At 45.6% G+C, this 23,395-nt stretch overlaps 1 long non-coding RNA gene across 1 annotated transcript in view; it reads left to right on the top strand.

The window, feature by feature from the left end:
* Positions 1-22,407: 22,407 nt before the first annotated feature.
* Positions 22,408-23,395, top strand: part of LOC141059125 (uncharacterized) — a 156,085-nt gene continuing 155,097 nt past the window's right edge. The window contains exon 1 of the long non-coding RNA XR_012222387.1: positions 22,408-22,897. This is a non-coding gene — a long non-coding RNA (uncharacterized lncRNA). The remainder of the gene's footprint in view (positions 22,898-23,395) is intronic.

Raw genomic sequence — 23,395 nt, 5'->3', positions numbered from 1 at the left:
AAATATTTTCATTCCATTCTTACTGCATATGTAGGGAATTTACTACTCTGCCAGTCCAGGAAAATGGAACTGTGGCTCTATTGGGACCCTGAAAAATCAAATATTTCTAGTTAGGCAATCAAAAGGTCTGAATGTGACTTGGGTGCCTTGTAATGTATTTGAAAAATTTGCATTTATTTTAAGAGCACAAAACTTGACCTTTAATTGTCAAAAAAATTATCCCTACAATATGTAGGAATTGCTGCCAGCTGAGAGCTTACTGATGGGTTCATGCTTAGCTGCTTTCTGAACTGCCATAAAATTCAACAGAGAGAAGATCGCATGCAAGAGATGTTATTTTGAACTTCCATTCTCCAAGAGGAGGGATGAACATCTGTCAAACATCTATGCCTATACATTAAGTGTGAGAGATAAGCATGCCCCTTAAAGTGTATATCAGTGGTTCCCAAACTCCAGTCCTCGCGGACCCCAACAGGTCATGTTTTAAGGATTTTCTTTCATAGTGTTACACATGTGAGAGAATTCCTGATGCCTTGATGATACTTCCATCACCTGTGAAATACTAAGGAAATCCTGAAAACATGACCTGTTGGGGTCTGCGAGGACTGGAGTTTGGGAACCACTGGTGTATATAATTAATCCAAGAGCCAAAGCCAGAAGCAATGCTCTGAAGCCCAGTACCAAACCTCAGCAATGTTATGGGATCCCTAGCAATGTTGATGCACAATAATATCTTCTTTTTCAACTCCTTAGTGACTGAGCCAATTTTGACCTTAATGAATTTTTACAATTCTGACCACTGTCACTTTATGTGGTTATAGCTCTGGAACGCTTCAACGGATTCCACTGACTCTAAGACTGCTTTTTTCATATTGTACTTAATGATAGTGGTAAAATTTATTCAATATGACTTGACCAGCGATTTCTAGTTTTTCCAACAAAATTTACAAAATTTTTTTTTTTAGAGACCACATCACATTTGAATTGACTCTGAGAGGTGTATATGAAAGAAAATACCCAAATGTGACACTATTCTAAAAACTGCACCCCTCAAGATGCTCAAAACCACATTTAAAACATTTATTAACCATTCAGGTGCTTCCCGAGAACTGAAGTAATGTGGAAGGAAAGAATTAACATTTAACTTCTTTCGCAAAAAAATTATTTTAGACCCAACTTATTTATTTTCACAAGGAAATCAGGAGAAAATGGACCACAAAATTTGTTGTGCAATTTATCCTCAGTACGCCGATACCCTGTATCTGGGGGAATACTTCTATTTGGGCGCATGGTAGGGCTCGGAAGGGAAAGAGCAGTGTTGGACTTTTTGAACCCAAAATTGGCTGGAATTGATGGCGGGCACCATGGTGTGTTTGGAGAGCCCCTGATGTGCCTAATTAGTGGAAACCACCCACAAGTGACTCTATTTTGGAAACAACACCCCTCAAGGATTTTATCCAGGGGTATAGTGAGCATTTTGAACCCACAGGTATGACACAGAATTTGATAACATTAGGTCATCATATTGAATAGGTTGTCATTAGTGTTGAGCACAAGTGCTGGCTACTACAGTTTGCATTGGGTGTCCGAATATGCACAGAATATTGCGAGTGCTCGAGTGACCCTGACCTGCATGTTTCGTGGCTGTTAGACACCAAAAAATACATGCAGGGATCTGCGATACTTGGTGCATAGCAGAGCACCCAAAGCAAACTTGAGTAGCGAGCACGTGCATTCAACACTAGCTGTCGTATTGTCATTTTTATTTTTTTACTTTTGAAAAAATAAAATTCTAACACCCTAACACAACCCAAAACCCTAATCCTAACTTAACCCTAACCTAAAGCCAACCTTAACCCTAACACAACCCTAATCCCAACCCTAACCACAGCCCAAACCCCAACCAATGGAAAAAATTACAATTTTTTTATTTCATCATTTTTATGTAACTAAGTGGTTGATTTACTTTTTTTATTTTGATCACTGTGAGAGGATCTATCACAGTGATTAAAATGAACTAATAGAAAAAAATTCCTATTGTTGCCAGGTATCGGCCGGCAGATCTCGACTGGCGCACTGCGCATGCGCCTGCCATTTTTTTCCAGGAAGATGACACAGATGGCCAGGGGAAGGAACAGGAGGGTCTGGGGGTGGTGGAGGTATTGGGGGGGCTTGGCGGAACCCATTTCTCTCTCCACTGATATGCTATATCACATCAGGGGAGAGAGAAATGAATTGTAGATTGGGCAGGTTTTTTTGATTACCGTTATTCATGGCGATCACGTGACAGGGGACCGTAAAAACTGGCCCTGATCATGTTCTTCAGGGTCTCAGCTACCCCTGACGCTGCGTAGGATGCTATGCCCTTATTTCTCAGCGCTGTTAAAAAGCGACCCTGAGGAATAAGTACCCTTAACTGTTGCCATTAAAAGGCGTATCGGCGGTCGCTAAGGGTTGAAAAAACTTGTTTTAGTGAAGATTATACAACATAACAATGTTATATCATAGAACAAAAGAACAGCCAGCATTTTTCATTGCTCATTATTAATATTGTTTCACAATAATATCTTTTGATGTCAAAAGCATGGGTGTCACATGCAGCTCCAACAGCCAACACCATTGGCATTGGTTATGGTCACTGTTCCATAGAAAGGGGTATACAATACTATAGAAAATAGTTGTTTTGTCATACCACACAGTTTGGTGTTCATAGAGACATAATGGTGCACAGTTGTGATACCAGACCTACAGCGTAGACCAGATGACAATGACTGTTAACTATGGAAGATCGTGATATAATGGGTTGGTGTAAAATATTAGTAACTGATTAGTTTGCTTGATTGTTTGAAGCTTGTCACCTGCTACACTGTCACAAAAGTCTTTAATTATTACATTTGATGCCACAAACATGCAGTTCTGTGACAAGAATGTCTGTTGTGTCATGACCATAGGCGGTATCTGATAAGTACCTGCTGGCAGTGGGTGAGTGATTTAATTAAACAGGAAGCTAAGAGGAGTGGAGATATACCTCAGAAAAATGTCATAAATTATTGCCATGAATGGTAGTTACTCCATGCAATGGAATCATTATGTCATTATGTAATGACAGTATCCTCGGTGAATTAGCTGTGACTCATTACATTTGCCATTTGATTTTATCGTGGACATGTTGAAACTCTGATTTAGAACTGATGTATCTCTTTAAGGTGGTAGCATGGATATATATGTATATTAAAAAACCTTTATGTGGGATAGTGCTCGCCACTAATTGTAGTTCAAGACACTAAGCATTTATTGGATTGTTCAACTGAGGACACTAGAGATAAATGGGAAGATATTGCTGTGAACCGTCTTGACAGTGATGGTATTCATGTTGATATACTGTTTTATGTCTTTGCACTCCTAAAAAAGTATAGGTTGGTAAACTTTGTATCGTGGTTGTATGGCACTACAAGGGGTAAAGGAACCTCATAACAATTATTAAAATGGACCTGTTATGAAGGAATCCCTGCACAGCTTTTCATCACCTATTAGGGACACTCCAAATTCCCACTAGGAGCCCTAATGGCTGCTTCAGGGATCACTAAGGTCTCAATATATTATACAGTATGTTAAATGCATAAAGAACAACTCACCCATTATTATTATTATTATTATTATTATTATTATTACTATTATTTATAAAGCACCATTGATTCCATGGTGCTGTACATGAGAAGGGGTTACATACAAATTACAGATATTACTTACAGTAAGCAAACTAGCAATAACAGACTGATACAGAGGGGAAAGGTCCCTGCCATTGCGGGCTTACATTCTACAGGATGATGGGGAAGGAGACAGTAGTTTGGGGAGTTGCAGCAGCTCCGGTGTTGGTGAGGCGGTAACTACAGTAGTGGTGAGGAGGCAGCGGGGTCATTGCATGCTGTAAAATTTCTTGAAGAGGTGGGTTTTCAGGTTCCATCTGAAGGATCTGAATGTCATTGATAGTTAGATGTGTTGGGGCACAGAATTCCAGAGGATGGGGGATATTCGGGAGAAGCCTTGGAGGCGATTAGGTGAGGAGAGAATAAATGTGGAGGAGAGAAGGAGGTCTTGGGAGGACCGGAGATTACGTGAGGGAAGGTATTGGGAGATTAGTTCAGAGACATATGGGGGAGACAGGTTATAGATGGCCTTGTAGGTCAGTATTTGTAATTTGAACTGGATGCGCTGAGGGATTGGGAGACAGTGTAGAGATTTGCAGAGGGGAGGAGTAGCGAGGAGAGAGATTAATTAGTTGGGCAGCAGAGTTACGGATGGACTGGAGTGGTGCAAGAGTTTTAGCAGGGAGGCCACAGAAAAGGATGTTGCAGTAGTCGAGGCAGGAGATGATGAGGGCATGCACAAGCATTTTAGTAGGTTGAGGAAAGGACAGATTCTGGAGATATTTTTGAGCTGGAGGTGACAAGAGGTGGAAAGCTTGGATTGGCGGTTTGAAAGATATTGCAGTCAAGGGTTACTCCGAGGCAGCGGACTTCTGGTATGGGGGAAAGCGTGATGTCATTAATTGTGATAGATGTATCAAGTAAGGAAGATCTGCGAGATTTAGGAAAGATGATGAGTTCAGACTTGTCCACATTGAGTTTGAGGAAGCGAGAGGAAAAGGAGGATATGGCTGATAGACACTCCGGGATTCTGGACAGCAGAGAGGTGACGTCTGGGCCAGAGAGGTAGATCTGTGTGTCATCAGTATACAGGAGGTACTGGAATCCATGGGACTTTGAGTTGTCCCAGGCCAAGTGTATAGATTGAGAAGAGTAGGGGTCCTAGAACAGAGTCTTGGAGGCCTCCAGCAGAGAGAGGGTAGGATGAGGAGATAGTGTGAGAGTGAGAGACGCTAAATGTGTGGTTGGAAAGGTATGAGGAGGATCTGTAGTAGGAGGCAGTGGTCAACTGTGTTGAAAGCAGAGGACAGGTCTAGAAGGAGGAGTATAGAATATTGTCTGTTAGCTTTGGCTGTAAGTAGGTCATTATTAATTTTGGTCAAGTCAGTCTCAGTGAAATGATGGGGACGGAAAACAGATTGTAGATTGTCAAAGTGCAAGCCAGATAAGAGAGGTGGGAGACTCTCATGAGAGTAGAAATCGTATAATAGGGATCGTATAGTAGGGACTGACAAGTCTTCCACTACATTCAACCTAGCAGATGGACAGTTGGACACAAAACCAGGAGTCTTCACATTTCCAAAAATTAGTGGCAGACACCAACAAAGTGGCATCAATTTCACCACAGTAGAAATAGAATAATAGGGACAAGTGATATTTCTCCAAATCCTGGTCCTCCTCACCACATCCCCATAGTCATTTCTACCTCCCATCCCTGCAGTATCAGAAATTTCCATAACCTCTCTAACCTTATACCCATCCGCCCAGCCCCCGCTTCTCCTGTCCCACTAACAGGAGCTCCATGGAACGCTCGCTCTGTCTGCAACAAACTTTCCTACATCCATGATCTTTTCATTACTAACAAACTTTCCTTCCTCGCTATCACCGAAACCTGGCTCACCCCCTCTGACACAGCCTCTCCAGCTGCACTTCCATATGGTGGATTCTACCTTTCCCACACCCCCCGCCCCAGCAGCAAGCATGGCGGAGGAGCTGGTTTTCTCCTGTCAGATAACTGCTCCTTCACCCACATACCACTGCCACCCTCCCTTCCTTTGAGGTGTACTCTGTGTGCATCTACTCCCCACCAACCTCCAATTGGCTGTCATTTACCACCCCCCAGGGTCAGCCACCACCTTCTTCGACCATTTCACCACCTGGCTACTTCATTTTCTCTCTGTGACAGCCCCACTATCAACATGGGTGACTTCAACATTCCTATTGACACTTCCCTCTCAGCTACAACTAAACTTCTATATTTCACTTCCTCCTTTGGCCTTACACAGTGGTCTTCTGCAGCCACTTACAAAGATGGCCACACGCTGGACCTCATCTTCACCCGTCTCTGCTCCCTATCTAACCTCTCTAACTCAACTCTACCTCTTTCTGATCACATAACCTGCTTACATTCTCTTCCCTCTCCTCTCCAGGTCCACAATCCCTACCCCACAAACTTCCACATCCTCACAGAAATCTCAAACACCTTGCTCTACACTCACTCTCTCTGAATCCATTCTCCCTCAGACATATGTTCCCTACACAATGCAGATGCCACTGCTCCTTTGTATAACACCACAACAGCTGCAGATCTTAAATCGGTCGCCCCTCTCACAAATACCAAAGCTCACAAAATCAACAGACAACCCTGGCACACCAGCCTGTCCAAAGAACTGAGGCAGGCTTCCAGGGTTACTAAGCAAAGATGGAAAAGATGAGCACTTCATTGCATTCAAACAGTCCCTCACTACTTTCAAAACCAAACTCGCTGCAGCAAAACAAACCTACTTCTCATCTCTCATATCCTCCCTGTCTCACAACCCTAAACAACACCTTCAATTCTCTCCTCTGTCCCCCAGCACCTCCTCCCTTTCCACTCATCTCAGCTGAAGACTTTGCCTCATTCTTCAAACAGAAGATTGATAATATCAGAGAAAGCTTTGGCCTACAACCCCCACAACCCCTCTTCCTAACTACTCAGCCCTCTTTCTCCAAAACCAGCTTCTCCACCATTATAGAAGACCAACTTTCTGCCCTACTCTCGAGATCACATCTCACCACCTGTGCACTTGACCCGATTCCATCCAACTTCATCCCAAACCTCATCACAGTCAACATCTCATCTCTAACCCATCTCTTCAACCTATCAATAACAACTGGTGTTTTCCCCTCATGCTTCAAACATGCCTCAATCGCACCCATCCTCAAACAGCCCTCTCTTGACCCATCCTCTGTATGCTATAGCCCCATATCACTTCTCCCCTTTTCCTCAAAACTACTGGAACAACATGTCCATTTTGTCCTCCTACCTCTCTTCCTGCTCCCACTTCGACCACTTACAATCTGGCTTCCAACTGCATCACTCCACTGAAACTGCCCGAACTAAAGTCACCAATGACCTGCTGACTGCCTAAGCCAAGCCACACTACTCTGTCCTCCTTCTCCTGAACCTGTCCTCTGCCTTTGACACAATGGACCACTCCCTATAACTATAGACCCTCTCATCTATTGGCATCACAGACTTGGTCCTTCCTTGGATCGTGTCATATCTAACAGACCGGACATTCAGTGTCTTCCACTCACACACCATCTCCTCACCTCACCCCCTATCTGTCGGAGTCCCGCAAGGTTCAGTCCTAGGACCCCTGCTCTTCTCCATCTACACCTTCGGCCTGGGACAGCTCATAGAATCTCATGGCTTTCAGTATCAACTCTATGCTGATGACACACAGATTTACTACTCTGGACCAGGTATCACTTCCTTGCTAACCAAAATCCCACAATATCTGTCTGCTATTTCATCCTTCTTCTCCTCTAGTTTTCTAAAACTTAACATGGACAAAACAGAACTCATCATTAGAGTTGATCGACTTTTGGTGTTTTAGGGTCGCGTTTCGTTTCGTGAAACCCGACTTTTCCAAAAGTCGGGTCGAGCAAGATCGTCCGATTATAGGGAAAAGTCGGGGTCGTCCCGAAACACGAAACCCAATGTAAGTCAATAGGGAATAAAAGTCGGCAGTGAGAGGAGGACAGGAAACACACCTACAGTGCCCATTTGAATGCCAAAAGCATCAATTCTTCTTACTTAAGCTTGTCAACCTTAATTAACTTCATAATACAAGTTACGCACTGAAAAATGGGGGTTATTTGGCTACAGACTGTGGGGGGGGAGGGCTGGCTCCAGGTTTTCATGTGCCCTGGGCGAAAGAGCGCCCCTTTAACACATACCACAACTCATCATGCTCCGATACGGCAGAGAAATAGCGGTATAGTACAATGAAAAATACCTCACTTTTTACATCTCATGACGAGGCCCATCTATTTCTCCATACAGAATCATTGGTCCCATATAATGTTTGAAACAGTATATGATGAGCTCCACATAATGCTACAGTATATGTTGGTCCCCATGGATGAAGCTCTACTGTCTTATGGGCCCAAATAATGCTCCAAACATAATGGGCCCCATTTCTAATGCTCTAGTGTATAATGGGCCCTGTAAATGCTGCTCCAGTGTCTGATGTCCACCTTTGGAATGTTCCAGTGTATGGTGGGCCCCATCTATCATTCTCAGACGGTGTTAGGCCCAGTATGGATTGCACGTGATTGCACAAAGGTTAGAAAGGGTACCGTATCCCCAGATAACATGTATGGATAGCGTACACATTCAAAATATATGTCTCAGGAGGCAGGCTCAGACGGTGTTAGGCCCAGTATGGATTGCACGTGATTGCACAAAGGTTAGAAAGGGTACCGTTTCCCCAGATAACATGTATGGATAGCGTACACATTCAAAATATATGTCTCAGGAGGCAGGCTCAGACGGTGTTAGGCCCAGTATGGATTGCACGTGATTGCACAAAGGTTAGAAAGGGTACCGTTTCCCCAGATAACATGTATGGATAGCGTACACATTCAAAATATATGTCTCAGGAGGCAGGCTCAGACGGTGTTAGGCCCAGTATGGATTGCACGTGATTGCACAAAGGTTAGAAAGGGTACTGTATCCCCAGATAACATGTATGGATAGCGTACACATTCAAAATATATGTCTCAGGAGGCAGGCTCAGACGGTGTTAGGCCCAGTATGGATTGCACGTGATTGCACAAAGGTTAGAAAGGGTACCGTTTTCCCAGATAACATGTATGGATAGCGTACACATTCAAAATATACACTCACTGGCCACTTTATTAGGTACACCTGTCCAACTGTGTGTTAAGACTTAATTTCTAATCAGCCAATCACATGGCGGCAACTCAGTGCATTTAGGCATGTAGACATGGTCAAGACAATCTCCTGCAGTTCAAACCGAGCATCAGTATGGGGAAGAAAGGTGATTTGAGTGCCTTTGAACGTGGCATGATTGTTGGTGCCAGAAGGGCTGGTCTGAGAATTTCAGAAACTGCTGATCTACTGGGATTTTCACGCACAACCATCTCTAGGGTTTACAGAGAATGGTCCGAAAAAGAAAAAAAATCCAGTGAGCGGCAGTTCTGTGGCCGGAAATGCCATGTTGATGCCAGAGGTCAGAGGAGAATGGGCAGACTGGTTCGAGCTGATAGAAAGGCAACAGTGACTCAAATTGCCACCCGTTACAACCAAGGTAGGCAGAAGAGCATCTCTGAACGCACAGTGCGTCGAACTTTGAGGCAGATGGGCTACAGCAGCAGAAGACCACACTGGGTACCACTCCTCTCAGCTAAGAACAGGAAACTGAGGCTACAATTTGCACAAGCTCATCGAAATTGGACAGTAGAAGATTGGAAAAACGTTGCCTGGTCTGATGAGTCTCGATTTCTGCTGCGACATTCGGATGGTAGGGTCAGAATTTGGCGTAAACAACATGAAAGCATGGATCCATCCTGCCTTGTATCAACGGTTCAGGCTGGTGGTGGTGGTGTCATGGTGTGGGGAATTTTTTCTGGGCACTCTTTGGGCCCCTTGGTACCAATTGAGCATCGTTGCAACGCCACAGCCTACCTGAGTATTGTTGCTGACCATGTCCATCCCTTTATGACCACAATGTACCCAACATCTGATGGCTACTTTCAGCAGGATAATGCGCCATGTCATAAAGCTCGAATCATCTCAGATTGGTTTCTTGAACATGACAATGAGTTTACTGTACTCAAATGGCCTCCTCAGTCACCAGATCTCAATCCAATAGAGCATCTTTGGGATGTGGTGGAACGGGAGATTCGCATCAGGGATGTGCAGCCGACAAATCTGCGCCAACTGTGTGATGCCATCATGTCAATATGGTCCAAAATCTCTGAGGAATGCTTCCAGCACCTTGTTGAATCTCTGCCACGAAGAATTGAGGCAGTTCTGAAGGCAAAAGGGGGTCCAACCCCTTACTAGCATGGTGTACCTAATAAAGTGGCCAGTGAGTGTATGTCTCAGGAGGCAGGCTAAGACGGTGTTAGGCCCAGTATGGATTGCACGTGATTGCACAAAGGTTAGAAAGGGTACCATATCCCCAGATAACATGTATGGATAGCGTACACATTCAAAATATATGTCTCAGGAGGCAGGCTCAGACGGTGTTAGGCCCAGTATGGATTGCACGTGATTGCACAAAGGTTAGAAAGGGTACCGTTTCCCCAGATAACATGTATGGATAGCGTACACATTCAAAATATATGTCTCAGGAGGCAGGCTCAGACGGTGTCAGGCACAGTATGGATTTGACGGCCCAGATTACACAGCGGAGGAGCAGGGAGAGGTAAAGATTGCAAATGCTGGGGCCCTGCCCAAGCAAGGGGGGCCCACTCGTGGGCGTCGGTACTGGCACTGGGCCCCTCATAGTACAGCGGTGTGTCTGACGGCGGGTGTGCACCACCACCGTCAGAGACACTTGATTGCACTATGAGGGACCCTGTGCCAGTGCCCGCGCCCAAGAGTCGGCCTACCCACCTGTCCAGGGCAACGGCACTCGCACGGTGTCGTGCGCTAGGTGGTGACCCCGGCCATGGGGGGGAGGCAGCACAGTTAGGGAGTTTTAGAAAGTGGCATATGTTGATGTTGGACATTCAGCTGATGCAAAAGGCGAAATAGGTGAAGTCCCAGGAAGAGGTGGACCAAAGCAAGCCATTTTTCTGTCACCCTATGTGTCATCAGGGGAAGGTGGGACAAAATCCTTGGAAACCCATGCGTGGTTCATTTTAATGAAGGTTAGATCATCCACATTTTGGGTTGACAGACGAGTCCTTTTTTCTGTCAGGATTGATCCAGCTGCACTGAAGACTCTTTCCGATAGCACACTTGCAGCTGGGCAAGCGAGCTCCTGTAAGGCATATTGGGCCAATTCAGGCCAGGTGTCCAGTTTAGCGGCCCAATAGTCAAAGGGGAATGACCTGTGTGGGAGAACATCGATATGGGAGGAAAAGTAGTTTGTAACCATAGTTGACAACTGCTGTCTCCTGTCACTTTCCATCGATACAGTATTACCAGTTGTGTGAGCGGTATTTGAAAAATCAGTCCACAACATTGTCATGAAACCCCTGTCTCCAACGCCACTTCTGCTGTGTGCACCACGAACACCTCTGCCAAGCTGCCCCCGGCCCGTACGGCTCGTGTGAGAACCATCACCGCTGCTGTGTGCTGGGAATGCCTCAAGCAACCGATTTACCAGAGTTGCTTGTTTATTAGCCAATATTAGGTCAAGGTTCTCCTGTGGCATGATGTTTTGTAATTTGCCTTTATAGCGTGGATCCAGGATGCTGGCCAACCAGTAGTCATCATCGTTCATCATTTTGGCAATGCGGGGGTCCCTTTTTAGGATCCGCAAGGCATAATCTGACATGTGGGCCAATGTTCCCGGTGTCAATGATGCACTGCGAGTGCTGGGTGGAGGAGCACTTTCTGGCAAATCCACATCCCTCCAGTCACGCACAAACCCTGTACCAGACCTTGCCACGCCAACATTTTCACTTGCCCCACGAGATGCATCCTCCTCCCCTAAGTAATCATCCCCATCATCATCCTCCTCCTCCTCTTCTTCCTCCACCTCGTCCAGGAGAGGACCCTGAGCAGACAATGGCTGAATGTCATCAAGGATTCCCTCCTCCTCTTCCTCCTCATCAACATTGGCTGCAGACGCCTGCTCCTTAAGGTGCGTCAAAGTTTGCATGAGCAGACGCATAAGTGGGATGCTCATGCTTAGGATGGCGTCGTCTGCGCTTACCAGCCGTGTGCATTCCTCAAAACACTGAAGGACTTTACAGAGGTCTTTCAGCTTCGACCACTGCACACCTGTCAACTCCATGTCTGCTCTCAAAGTGCCTGGCCGTGTATCCTCCCACAAATGCATTATGGCCTGCCTCTGCTCGCACAGCCGCTCCACCATGTGCAGGGTGGAGTTCCACCTTGTTGCAATGTCGATAATGAGGCGGTGGTTGGGAAGGTGGAGCAATCGCTGCAGCTTCTGCATACGAACGGAGTGTACAGGCGACCGGCGGATGTGCGCGCACAGTCTTCGCACCTTCTGGAGCAGGGCTGTTAACTCCGGATAATTTTTGAGGAAGCACTGCACCACCAGGTTCAAGGTGTGAGCCAAGCAAGGTATGTGGCTGAGTTTTGAAAGGGCTATGGCTGCCACAAAATTACGGCCGTTATCACTAACTACCTTGCCTGCCTCAAGATGTACACTGCCCAGCCATGACTCAGTTTGTCGCTTCAAGTACTCGGCCAGCACCTCGGCGGTGTGTCTGTCGCCCAAACACATCATCTGCAACACAGCCTGCTGACGCTTTCCACTAGCTGCTCGATAGGGGGACACATCGTGTGCAACAGTGGCAGCTGCAGATGGAGTGCTCGTACGACTGTGCTCTGTGGACGAGCTTTCGCTTCTGGAGGAGGAGGAGGGTCGAACGCCTACAGCCAACTGTTTCCTATACCGTGGGCTAGGCAGCACTGTCCCACCACCGCTGTCCCCTGTGGACCCTGCATCCACCACATTAACCCAGTGCGCAGTGATGGACACGTAACGGCCCTGGCCATGCCGACTGGACCATGCATCAGTTGTGAGGTGCACCTTTCCGCTCACTGACTGCTTGAGTGCATGGACAATGCGGTCTTTCACATGATGGTGGAGGGCTGGGATGGCTTTGCGAGAGAAGAAGTGGCGACTGGGTAGGTCATAGCGTGGTACTGCATAGGCCATGAGTTCGCGGAAAGCTGTGCTTTCCACCAACCGAAAGGGCATCATCTCAAACGAGATTAGTTTGGCAATGTGGGCGTTCAAACCCAGTGTACGCGGATGAGAGACTGAGTACTTTCTTGACCTACTCATAGTGTCTGGGAGGGTGAGCTGGACTTGAGAGCTGCATATGGTGGAAGTAGCGGTGGACAGGGCGGACTGAGAGAGGGTTGATGATGGTGATGGAGTTGTTGTTCTTTCTGATGGCCTAGAATCAGTCTTTCGTTGATATAACAGTGGGATTCCCTGACTGCTGTGGCCTTGCAACGACACCTCAACATTTGCTGCTGTGCTAACCGGTGGGCTTACAGTGGGGGAAACAATGTAGCGTTGCTGACTACCTTTGTTGTGATCAGTTGCACATGTGGCACTTGAGGTTTGGTGTTGTGTCCACGCTTGCAAGTGCATGCTGGTTAAATGTCTAAGCATGCAACTGGTATTCAAATTTTTCAGATTTTTCCCTCGGCTAAAGGTCTTTGCGCACTTCTTACAGATAACCTTGGCCTGATCATGAGGATTTTGTTCAAAAAAGTGCCACACTGCACTCTTCCTACTTTGGCAGACATTTTGCGGCCTAGCACGCTGTGATCTTTTGACCCTCTGGACAAGCTGTCCAGCAACTCTTTTGATGTTTGGAACCTGTCTTTGGAGTGCTCCGAGCCTGCCAGATAACAGCTGTTGCGATGTCGATGTCTGCTGTGGATGCTCCTCATCTGAGCTATTGGAAGCAGCACCCTCTTCCCCCAATGGATGCCAATCTGGGTCAACAACTGGGTCATCCATCACCTCCTCTTCTATGTCATGTGCACCTTCCTCTGTGTCACCGTGTATGGTGGTATAGTGTGCGGGAAGGGGCACCTGAGTCTCATCAGGGTCAGAATCTGGCTCTGTACACTGCGAGGACAATGTAGTGCTCTGAGTGAATGTACCAGCAGAATCATCCATCAGCGGCTGTGCATCAGTGCACTCCATGTCAGATTCATCTTGGCCTGGGTAATTCACCATTTCACTTGATAATCCAGGCATGGTATGTGAAAACAGCTCCATGGAGTAATCAGTAGTATGGCCTGCGTCATCCTTCAATCTTGGTTGGGGTGAAGGACACAAGGAAAGGTGTGGTTCATGAACATGAGCCTCCAATGACGACTCAGTGCTTTTACTTTTTACAACTGAAGAAGAGGAGGCGATAGAGCTGGAGGCTGAGTCAGCAATGTAAGACAAAACTTTTTCCTGATGCTCTGGCTTTAAAAGCGGTTTGCCAACTCCTAGAAAACTAAGCGTTCGAGGCCTTATGTAGCCAGACGATGACGCAGGCTCAACACCTCCTGCATTCGGTCCTATTTTGCTCTTGCCACTACCATCAGATCCACCACCAACACCATCATTACCAGCTGCCAACCCCCGCCCAATTCCACAGCCTCTTCCACCAGCCTTCCTCATTTTTGGTAGAAATGTAGACAAAATCCAACAAACTATATAGTAATGTAAAACAAGGTACAAGGTGTCTATAGGACAGGGGAGATTTTGAATTTCTGCAGACACTTGTGGACAGTTTTGGATTGTGTGAGGCCCACTGATATCTGAGCGCTATGTGACAGGCTCGATGGCACAGCTGTGACAAAAGTGACGAGAGGATAAGGGAGATTTTGAATTTCTGCAGACACTTGTGGACAGTTTTGGATTGTGTGAGGCCCACTGATATCTGAGCGCTATGTGACAGGCTCGATGGCACAGCTGTGACAAAAGTGACGAGAGGATAAGGGAGATTTTGAATTTCTGCAGACACTTGTGGACAGTTTTGGATTGTGTGAGGCCCACTGATATCTGAGCGCTATGTCACAGGCTCGATGGCACAGCTGTGACAAAAGTGACGAGAGGATAAGGGAGATTTTGAATTTCTGCAGACACTTGTGGACAGTTTTGGATTGTGTGAGGCCCACTGATATCTGAGCGCTATGTCACAGGCTCGATGGCACAGCTGTGACAAAAGTGACGAGAGGATAAGGGAGATTTTGAATTTCTGCAGACACTTGTGGACAGTTTTGGATTGTGTGAGGCCCACTGATATCTGAGCGCTATGTCACAGGCTCGATGGCACAGCTGTGACAAAAGTGACGAGAGGATAAGGGAGATTTTGAATTTCTGCAGACACTTGTGGACAGTTTTGGATTGTGTGAGGCCCACTGATATCTGAGCGCTATGTGACAGGCTCGATGGCACAGCTGTGACAAAAGTGACGAGAGGATAAGGGAGATTTTGAATTTCTGCAGACACTTGTGGACAGTTTTGGATTGTGTGAGGCCCACTGATATCTGAGCGCTATGTCACAGGCTCGATGGCACAGCTGTGACAAAAGTGACGAGAGGATAAGGGAGATTTTGAATTTCTGCAGACACTTGTGGACAGTTTTGGATTGTGTGAGGCCCACTGATATCTGAGCGCTATGTGACAGGCTCGATGGCACAGCTGTGACAAAAGTGACGAGAGGATAAGGGAGATTTTGAATTTCTGCAGACACTTGTGGACAGTTTTGTATTGTGTGAGGCCCACTGATATCTGAGCGATATGTCACAGGCTCGATGGCACAGCTGTGACAAAAGTGACGAGAGGATAAGGGAGATTTTGAATTTCTGCAGACACTTGTGGACAGTTTTGGATTGTGTGAGGCCCACTGATATCTGAGCGCTATGTCACAGGCTCGATGGCACAGCTGTGACAAAAGTGACGAGAGGATAAGGGAGATTTTGAATTTCTGCAGACACTTGTGGACAGTTTTGGATTGTGTGAGGCCCACTGATATCTGAGCGCTATGTCACAGGCTCGATGGCACAGCTGTGACAAAAGTGACGAGAGGATAAGGGAGATTTTGAATTTCTGCAGACACTTGTGGACAGTTTTGGATTGTGTGAGGCCCACTGATATCTGAGCGCTATGTCACAGGCTCGATGGCACAGCTGTGACAAAAGTGACGAGAGGATAAGGGAGATTTTGAATTTCTGCAGACACTTGTGGACAGTTTTGGATTGTGTGAGGCCCACTGATATCTGAGCGCTATGTCACAGGCTCGATGGCACAGCTGTGACAAAAGTGACGAGAGGATAAGGGAGATTTTGAATTTCTGCAGACACTTGTGGACAGTTTTGGATTGTGTGAGGCCCACTGATATCTGAGCGCTATGTGACAGGCTCGATGGCACAGCTGTGACAAAAGTGACGAGAGGATAAGGGAGATTTTGAATTTCTGCAGACACTTGTGGACAGTTTTGGATTGTGTGAGGCCCACTGATATCTGAGCGCTATGTGACAGGCTCGATGGCACAGCTGTGACAAAAGTGACGAGAGGATAAGGGAGATTTTGAATTTCTGCAGACACTTGTGGACAGTTTTGGATTGTGTGAGGCCCACTGATATCTGAGCGCTATGTCACAGGCTCGATGGCACAGCTGTGACAAAAGTGACGAGAGGATAAGGGAGATTTTGAATTTCTGCAGACACTTGTGGACAGTTTTGGATTGTGTGAGGCCCACTGATATCTGAGCGCTATGTCACAGGCTCAATGGCACAGCTGTGACAAAAGTGACGAGAGGATAAGGGAGATTTTGAATTTCTGCAGACACTTGTGGACAGTTTTGGATTGTGTGAGGCCCACTGATATCTGAGCGCTATGTGACAGGCTCGATGGCACAGCTGTGACAAAAGTGACGAGAGGATAAGGGAGATTTTGAATTTCTGCAGACACTTGTGGACAGTTTTGGATTGTGTGAGGCCCACTGATATCTGAGCGCTATGTCACAGGCTCGATGGCACAGCTGTGACAAAAGGGACTAGAGGATAAGGGAGATTGGATTGCTTTTAAAAAAGCTGATTGCGGAGCAGTGGGTAAACAGCAATGCCAGCCTGTCAGGAAGCCTTAAAAGGCAGCCCAACAACCAACACCACTGATACACCACAATATAGCCTCCCCTTGCACTGCACACACAGTGACTGGTGTGTTGTGCAGGCCAAATTGCTAGCAGCAGAAGCAGTTTTTTTTTCTTCTCAGGACAAAAAAAAAAAATTGGGATTGCTTTTAAAAAAGCAGTTTGCGGAGCAGTGGGTAAACAGCAATGCATGAATGTCAGGAAGTCTTAGAAGGCAGCCCAACACCCAACACCACTGATACACCACTATATAGCCTCCCCTTGCACTGCACACACAGTGACTGGTGTGTTGTGCAGGCCAAATTGCTAGCAGCAGAAGCACTTTTTTTGTCTTCTTCCCTGCCTAACGCTCTCCCTACAGAATCAGCAGCAACCTCTCCCTATACTGAGATCGGCAGAAGTAAGATGGCGGTCGGCGTGCACGCCCTTTTATACCCCCTGTGACGCCCACCAAAGCAAGCCAATCACTTGCATGCCCTTCTGAAAGATGGTGGTGACCCCTGCCTATGTCATCACGTTGCCCACAGTGTCCGTGGATCCTGATTGGCTGAAAAAGAGCGCAAAACAAACTTTTGAAACGTGACTTTGGCGCGTAAGTCGCCGACCTCGTGGCCGACCTCATCCTAGGGTCGGGTTTCGTTTCATGAAACCCGACTTTGCCAAAAGTCGGCGACTTTTGAAATTTTTCGACCCGTTTCGCTCAACTCTACTCATCATCTTTCTGCCATATCACTTGACTCCCCCAACAAACTATCATTAAAGTAAATGGCTACTCACTCTCCCCAGTCCCACAAGCTCACTGCCTCGGGATAATCCTTGACTCTGATCTCTCCTTCAAACTACATATCCAAGCCATTACCACTTCCTGCTGACTTCAGCTCAAAAACATCTCCCGGATTTGAACATTCCTCAACCTAGAATTTCCAAAAATTCTAGTGCATGCCCTCATCATCTCCCACCTTGACTACTGCAACCTCCTGCTTTGTGGCCTCCCCTCTAACTCTCTCACACCCCTCCAATCTATCCTAATCTCTCCTGCCCGACTAATCAACCTATCCCCTCGCTATTCCCCAGCCTCTCCTCTCTGTCAATCCCTTCACTGGTTCCTCATTACCCAGAGACTTTAGTTCAAAACCATAACCATGGCATACAAAGCTATCCACAACCTGTCTCCTCCATACATCTGTGACCTCGTCTCCCGGTACCTACCAGCACGCAACCTCCGATGCTCACTAGATCTCCTTCTCTACTCTCCTCATATCTCCTCTTCTCACAATCGCATACAAGATTTCACCTGCGCATCACCCCTACTTTGGAACTCTCTACCACAACATATCAGACACTCGTCTACCGTGGAAACCTTCAAAACGAACCTGAAGACCTACCTCTTCCGACAAGCCTACAACCTGCAGTAACCACTGATCCACCAAACCGCTGAACAACCATCTCTGCCCTCACCTATTGTATCCTCACCCATCCCTTGTAGATTGTGAGCCCTCGCAGGCAGGGTCCTCTCTCCTCCTGTACCAGTTGTGACTTATATTGACTAAGATTATTGTACTTGTTTTCATTATGTATACCCCTTTTCACATGTAAAGCGCCATGAAATAAATGGTGCTATAATAATAATAAATAATAGTAATAAAAATCCATTGGGGGTGAATAGTTTTGCAAGCCACTTTATTTGACTAACACAGAAAGAAAATCTATCAGTGCATATACAGTGGGGAAAAAGAGTATTTAGTCAGCTACAAATTGTGCAAGTTCTCACACTTAAAAAGATGAGAGAGACCTGTAATTGACATCATAGGTAGACCACATCTATGAGAGTGAAAATGACAAAACAAATTCAGAAAATCAAAATTTGTCAAGATTTATTTTGCAATCTATGGTGGAAAATAAGTATTTGGTCACCTAAAAAAATGCAAGATTTCTGGCTCACACAGACCTGTAACTTCTTCTTTAAGAGGCGACTCTGTCCTCCACTCGTTACCTGTAGTAATGGCACCTGTTTGAACTTGTTATCAGTTTAAAAGACACCTGTCCACAACCTCAAACAGTCACACTCCAAACTCCACTTTGGTGAAGACCAAAGAGCTGTCGAAGGACACCAGAAAAAAAATTGTAGCCCTGCACCAGACTGGAAAGACTAAATCTGCAATAGGCAAGCAGCTTGGTGTGATGAAATTGCGAGCAGGTTGCAGTGACGGCCAGGAGGCAGAGCAAGGATTAACAATTTTAATTAACACTGAGATACTTCACGCAGGAAGGTAAAACATTAACAAGCGGGTTGGGTAGGCAGTTTCAAATATATATAGTATGCAGGAGTTAAAGAACAGTGATAAAGGTATTAACAGTTCTTGGGGAGTTAACTTTTCCTGTCAAAAGTTTCTCCGACTGTAGATGCTGCTTGAAAGTCAGTAGCACCAACAACAGCTGGCGCGGTGCTTGTCCAATGAGGTCCTGCTGGTAACGGGGGTCTGTCTTCAGGTGGCAGAGGTCGGTGTCCAATACCTTCCACTGGGCCCTTAGTCCATAAGTGGCTGCGGCCAATGCAGACAAGGCCGCAATACTGTCGGGGTCCTGGTCTAACGGTGTGGCAATGTCCGGCAATGTGAGCAGCAACAAACAGTCCCGCACCCTGCCCTGGCTCTTAAGCTTACGTGAGGCGCTAAGCTGAACAGGGTCCAGGCTCTCTCCTGTTACTGCAGTAGGCTCCGGCAGCGTTCTGGTGTATGGCTAGCCACGCTTCATCTCGGCCCGCCTGCGCACCTCGCAGAACACACTGCACACGCACCTTGCCCCTCTCTCGGCTGGCGGGAAACTCCCCCGACGCTACACGCGCTTTCACTTTTAAATGCACCCCAACTTCTGGGTCAGACCACCTGTCCAGTCATTTTTGCCGGGAAACAAGGGACGCAGCCTCAACAGTTCTGAGCCCGGCTCAGCACAGGTACTCGCAGCCCATTCTTCCTCCTTACAAAATCAATAATCTCCCTTGATCTGGGGCTCCACGCAAGATCTCACCACATGGGGTTAAAATGTTCACAAGAACGGTGAGTAAAAATCCCAGAACCACACGCTGGGACCTAGTGAATGACCTGCATATAGCTGGGACCATCGTAACAATGGCTACCATCAGTAACACAGTATGCCGCCAGGGACTCAGATCCTGCAGTGCCAGACGTGACCCCCTGCTTAAGCCAGTACATGTCTGGGCCCATCTGAAGTTTGCTAGAGAGCATTTGGATTATCCAGAAGAGTATTGGGAGAATGTCATATGGTCTGATGAAACCAAAGTAGAACTGTTTGGTAGAAATAAAACTCGTCGTGTTTGGAGGAGACAGAATTCTGAGTTGCATCCAAAGAACACCATACCTACTGTGAAGCATGGGGGTGGCAACATCATGCTTTGTTGCTGTTTCTCTGCAAAGGGACCAGGACGACTGATCCATGTACATGAAAGAATGAATAGGGTTATGTATCATGAGATGGAGGGATTTGAAAATCCAAGTTGCTCAGCGACAGGCCCAAAACATCACTGCTCTAGAGGAGATCTGTATGGGAGGAATGGGCCAACATACCACCAACAGTGTGTGCCAGCCTTGTGAAGGCTTAAAGAAAACATTTGTCCTCTGTCATTGCCAACAAAGGATATATAACAAAATATTGAGATGAACTTTTATTAATGACAAAATACTTATTTTCCACCACAATTTGCAAAATAAATCTTGTCAAATCAGACAAGGTGATTTTCTGGGTTTGTTTTCGCAATTTGACTCTCATAGTTGTGCTCTACCTATGATGTCAGTTACAGGCCTCTCTCATCATTTTAAGTGGGAGAACTTGCACAATTGGTGACTTACTAAATACTTTTTTTCCCAACTGTATACAAGTAAGCACTATATTATGGGTAGCAGTAGCAAGGTCAATACAGTATGTTATGACACTATCAGAACACAGCTATGCAGTTAGATATGATATCTATGCAACGTTCTATTACAGTATATACACTCTTCTTAATGTTCTTATTGTCTAGCAGTTAAACGACTATTAATGCCTTTATGTCTCAGCTTAATGGGAGTCAATCTCAGTACTAGGCCTGTACCCGCTGTAGTCTCTGTAATCTCTGATCATTACACTGGCCTTAGTGAGGGTCACCTGTACTTCCTGCTGGGCGAGAAGTACTAGATATGTCAGTCACTGGATATATAGTGTGCTCAGTGCACTGGCCATCTTGATTCCCTGAAGCACGGCCCCAGCCCAGACCATGTATCGTATGTCTACACTGGAATTAATGGCCCAAAGGAACAGTTCTCTGGTTCGGATCTGGTCACATTCTTCTAGTGGCGCTGCTTATGGTTTTCTACTGGTGCTTCTTACAATCTTCTACTGGTGCTGCTTATGGTCTTTTACTGGTGCTTGTTACGGTCTTCTACTGGCACTGGTTATGGTATTCTACTGGTTTGGCTTTCCGTTTTCTACTGGCGAGTGGCACAGATGTTCCTTACAGCTCAGGCTCCCTCCGGCATCTAACCGCTCTCAGACCCTTCTATGGCTATGGTGGCTGTAAGCCCACCTGGCAGCCACGCAACCTGACTGGTACAGGTTTTTTGGCCAACTCTACCCTTCTTGGCCCTGCCAGGGCCTTTTATATTTTGTAACTGTAACACAGTTGTCACTTGATCATGTTGAGTCTTCAATCTCTTCTTCGGGAACATACATTTCCAGTCTTGGGGTTCCTACTACTATAATTCCTTCTTTACTTTTACCTTTGACCAGCAGATGGCGGTGTTCACTTGCAGTTACTCAGCTAAGCATCAACTGTATATGTCTTCTGTCCTGTCCTCCGCCTTACATTATACTGCAATTAATTTAGATTCTTTAAATCAGCAGATGAAGGGGCCGGGCAATCATAGACAGGAAGGAGAAGACCCAGTGTACAGTTCAGCCCCTGTGCACAAAAATGTATTATCAGAAAACTTCATAAGATGATTAAGATAATACAAACCACAAGGGGGATTTATTCACCAAAGGTATCAATTTAGTCTGCAATACAGCATCATTATGGCAATGGCATTACTTTATATTACAACATCGTGCTAAAAGGTTCACTTTAAGATGCCCAAACAGCTTATATAAAAATGAACCAGGCTAGCCAACTACCCAATGTGTGAGGATGTCCTGTCTCTCTCCTGATGGCAGATGTCGGTGATAGAAGGACCAAGGTGAGCATGGATCATAAAAGGGATCTTGTGGTTGGAGGAACCTTCATCTTTGGTGATTTGTATTGGTCTTCACAAATTTCCCTTAACTAATGCAACATTTTAAAGGTTAGGATACATGCTAGAAAGTCAGATTTAAAAATAAATAAAAATTAAGACTTCTAAAAAGTAGTTTTGTTTGGTACCAAAGCAAGATTCTGAAGATAAATATGACAAAGTGTCTACCCTTACAATATAGGAACTCATAGTGTGATCTAGTGCAAACTCCAACTAGAAGACCTTGGGATATTTTACTGTTTAAATTTTTCAACCCACATAGCTTCATGGACAGAGAAATGGAGCCAGCTTGTCTGGCATTGCATTGGATACTATCATCATTTCCTCTTTATTAAGTGAGTGCTGTAGTGGTGACACACCAGATGTGTTCACTGGATATTGTGTTTGCATTGTCTAAAAATCCACTAAAACTAACGTGAGATTACTTCCTGATTTATCTATGTAACCAAAACATAGTAACTAATGAACCTACAAATCTTCTGCAAATCATGCATCTAGCAAAATGTACTATAATATCTGCCTTCTCTTTGATACTGCCCTTTCCCATATTACATAACATGGAGACCATGAGAAAAACAAAGGAGCCACTAAAACACAAAAATTTGATTTTGAGAAGATTAGCATGAAAATTAAATTGAAAATTTTCCTAGCTCCCTTGTACACATCTTATGTGGCTCGAATTGCTCATTTTTATCTTACTTTTTTTCTAGCTGCCCTAGAGTCTTCATCATGGTCTTTCATGGTCCTAGTAATCTCACTTTGTTCTGGGAACGCAGGCGAAGCAACAGCCTGTCCGTCCACAGCAATTCCACATCCTCATCAGAGCTGTACCTGATTCCTTGCACAACTTTGGTGAGCATACTGTACATCTTCATTTCATCTCTTCATATTGTGAAAGTCCTTCACCATGGAGTGCTTTTTCTTTTAAGTACATACAAGCAAAGAAGAGAACCAAATCAAATTATTAGACTTTGTCATTTTTTAGATTAGGAAAATGATCCAATATCATATGTATAAGTGGCAGTGACGTAACTTTAACAGCATGGGCCCCAATGCAAAAGTTCTAATGGGGCCCCCAATTATTGCAAGTCTTTAATAGCACTGGTCTTTTCATAGAGGCCAAAGGAACTTTTGGGGCCCCCTAGGCTCTAGGGCCCAGGTGTGATTGCAATCCCTGCACCTATCAGAGTTACTCCCCTGGTGAGTGGCAAGAGTATGTAAACATTTTCTGAAACAAATTTGGCAAATCCAGCAACTGCAAAAGTAATAAAACATCACATTTATTAGTGGATTAAAACATGAAAAAGAAAAATTTAAAAACCTTGACAGTATAATGGCTGACACATGGCT

This window comes from Dendrobates tinctorius, unplaced genomic scaffold (assembly GCF_039654945.1).
Source record: "Dendrobates tinctorius isolate UK_male_01 unplaced genomic scaffold, ASM3965494v1 ptg000223l, whole genome shotgun sequence".
NCBI classification, from domain to species: domain Eukaryota; kingdom Metazoa; phylum Chordata; class Amphibia; order Anura; family Dendrobatidae; genus Dendrobates; species Dendrobates tinctorius.
This window is presented reverse-complemented; position numbering and strand designations above follow the sequence as displayed.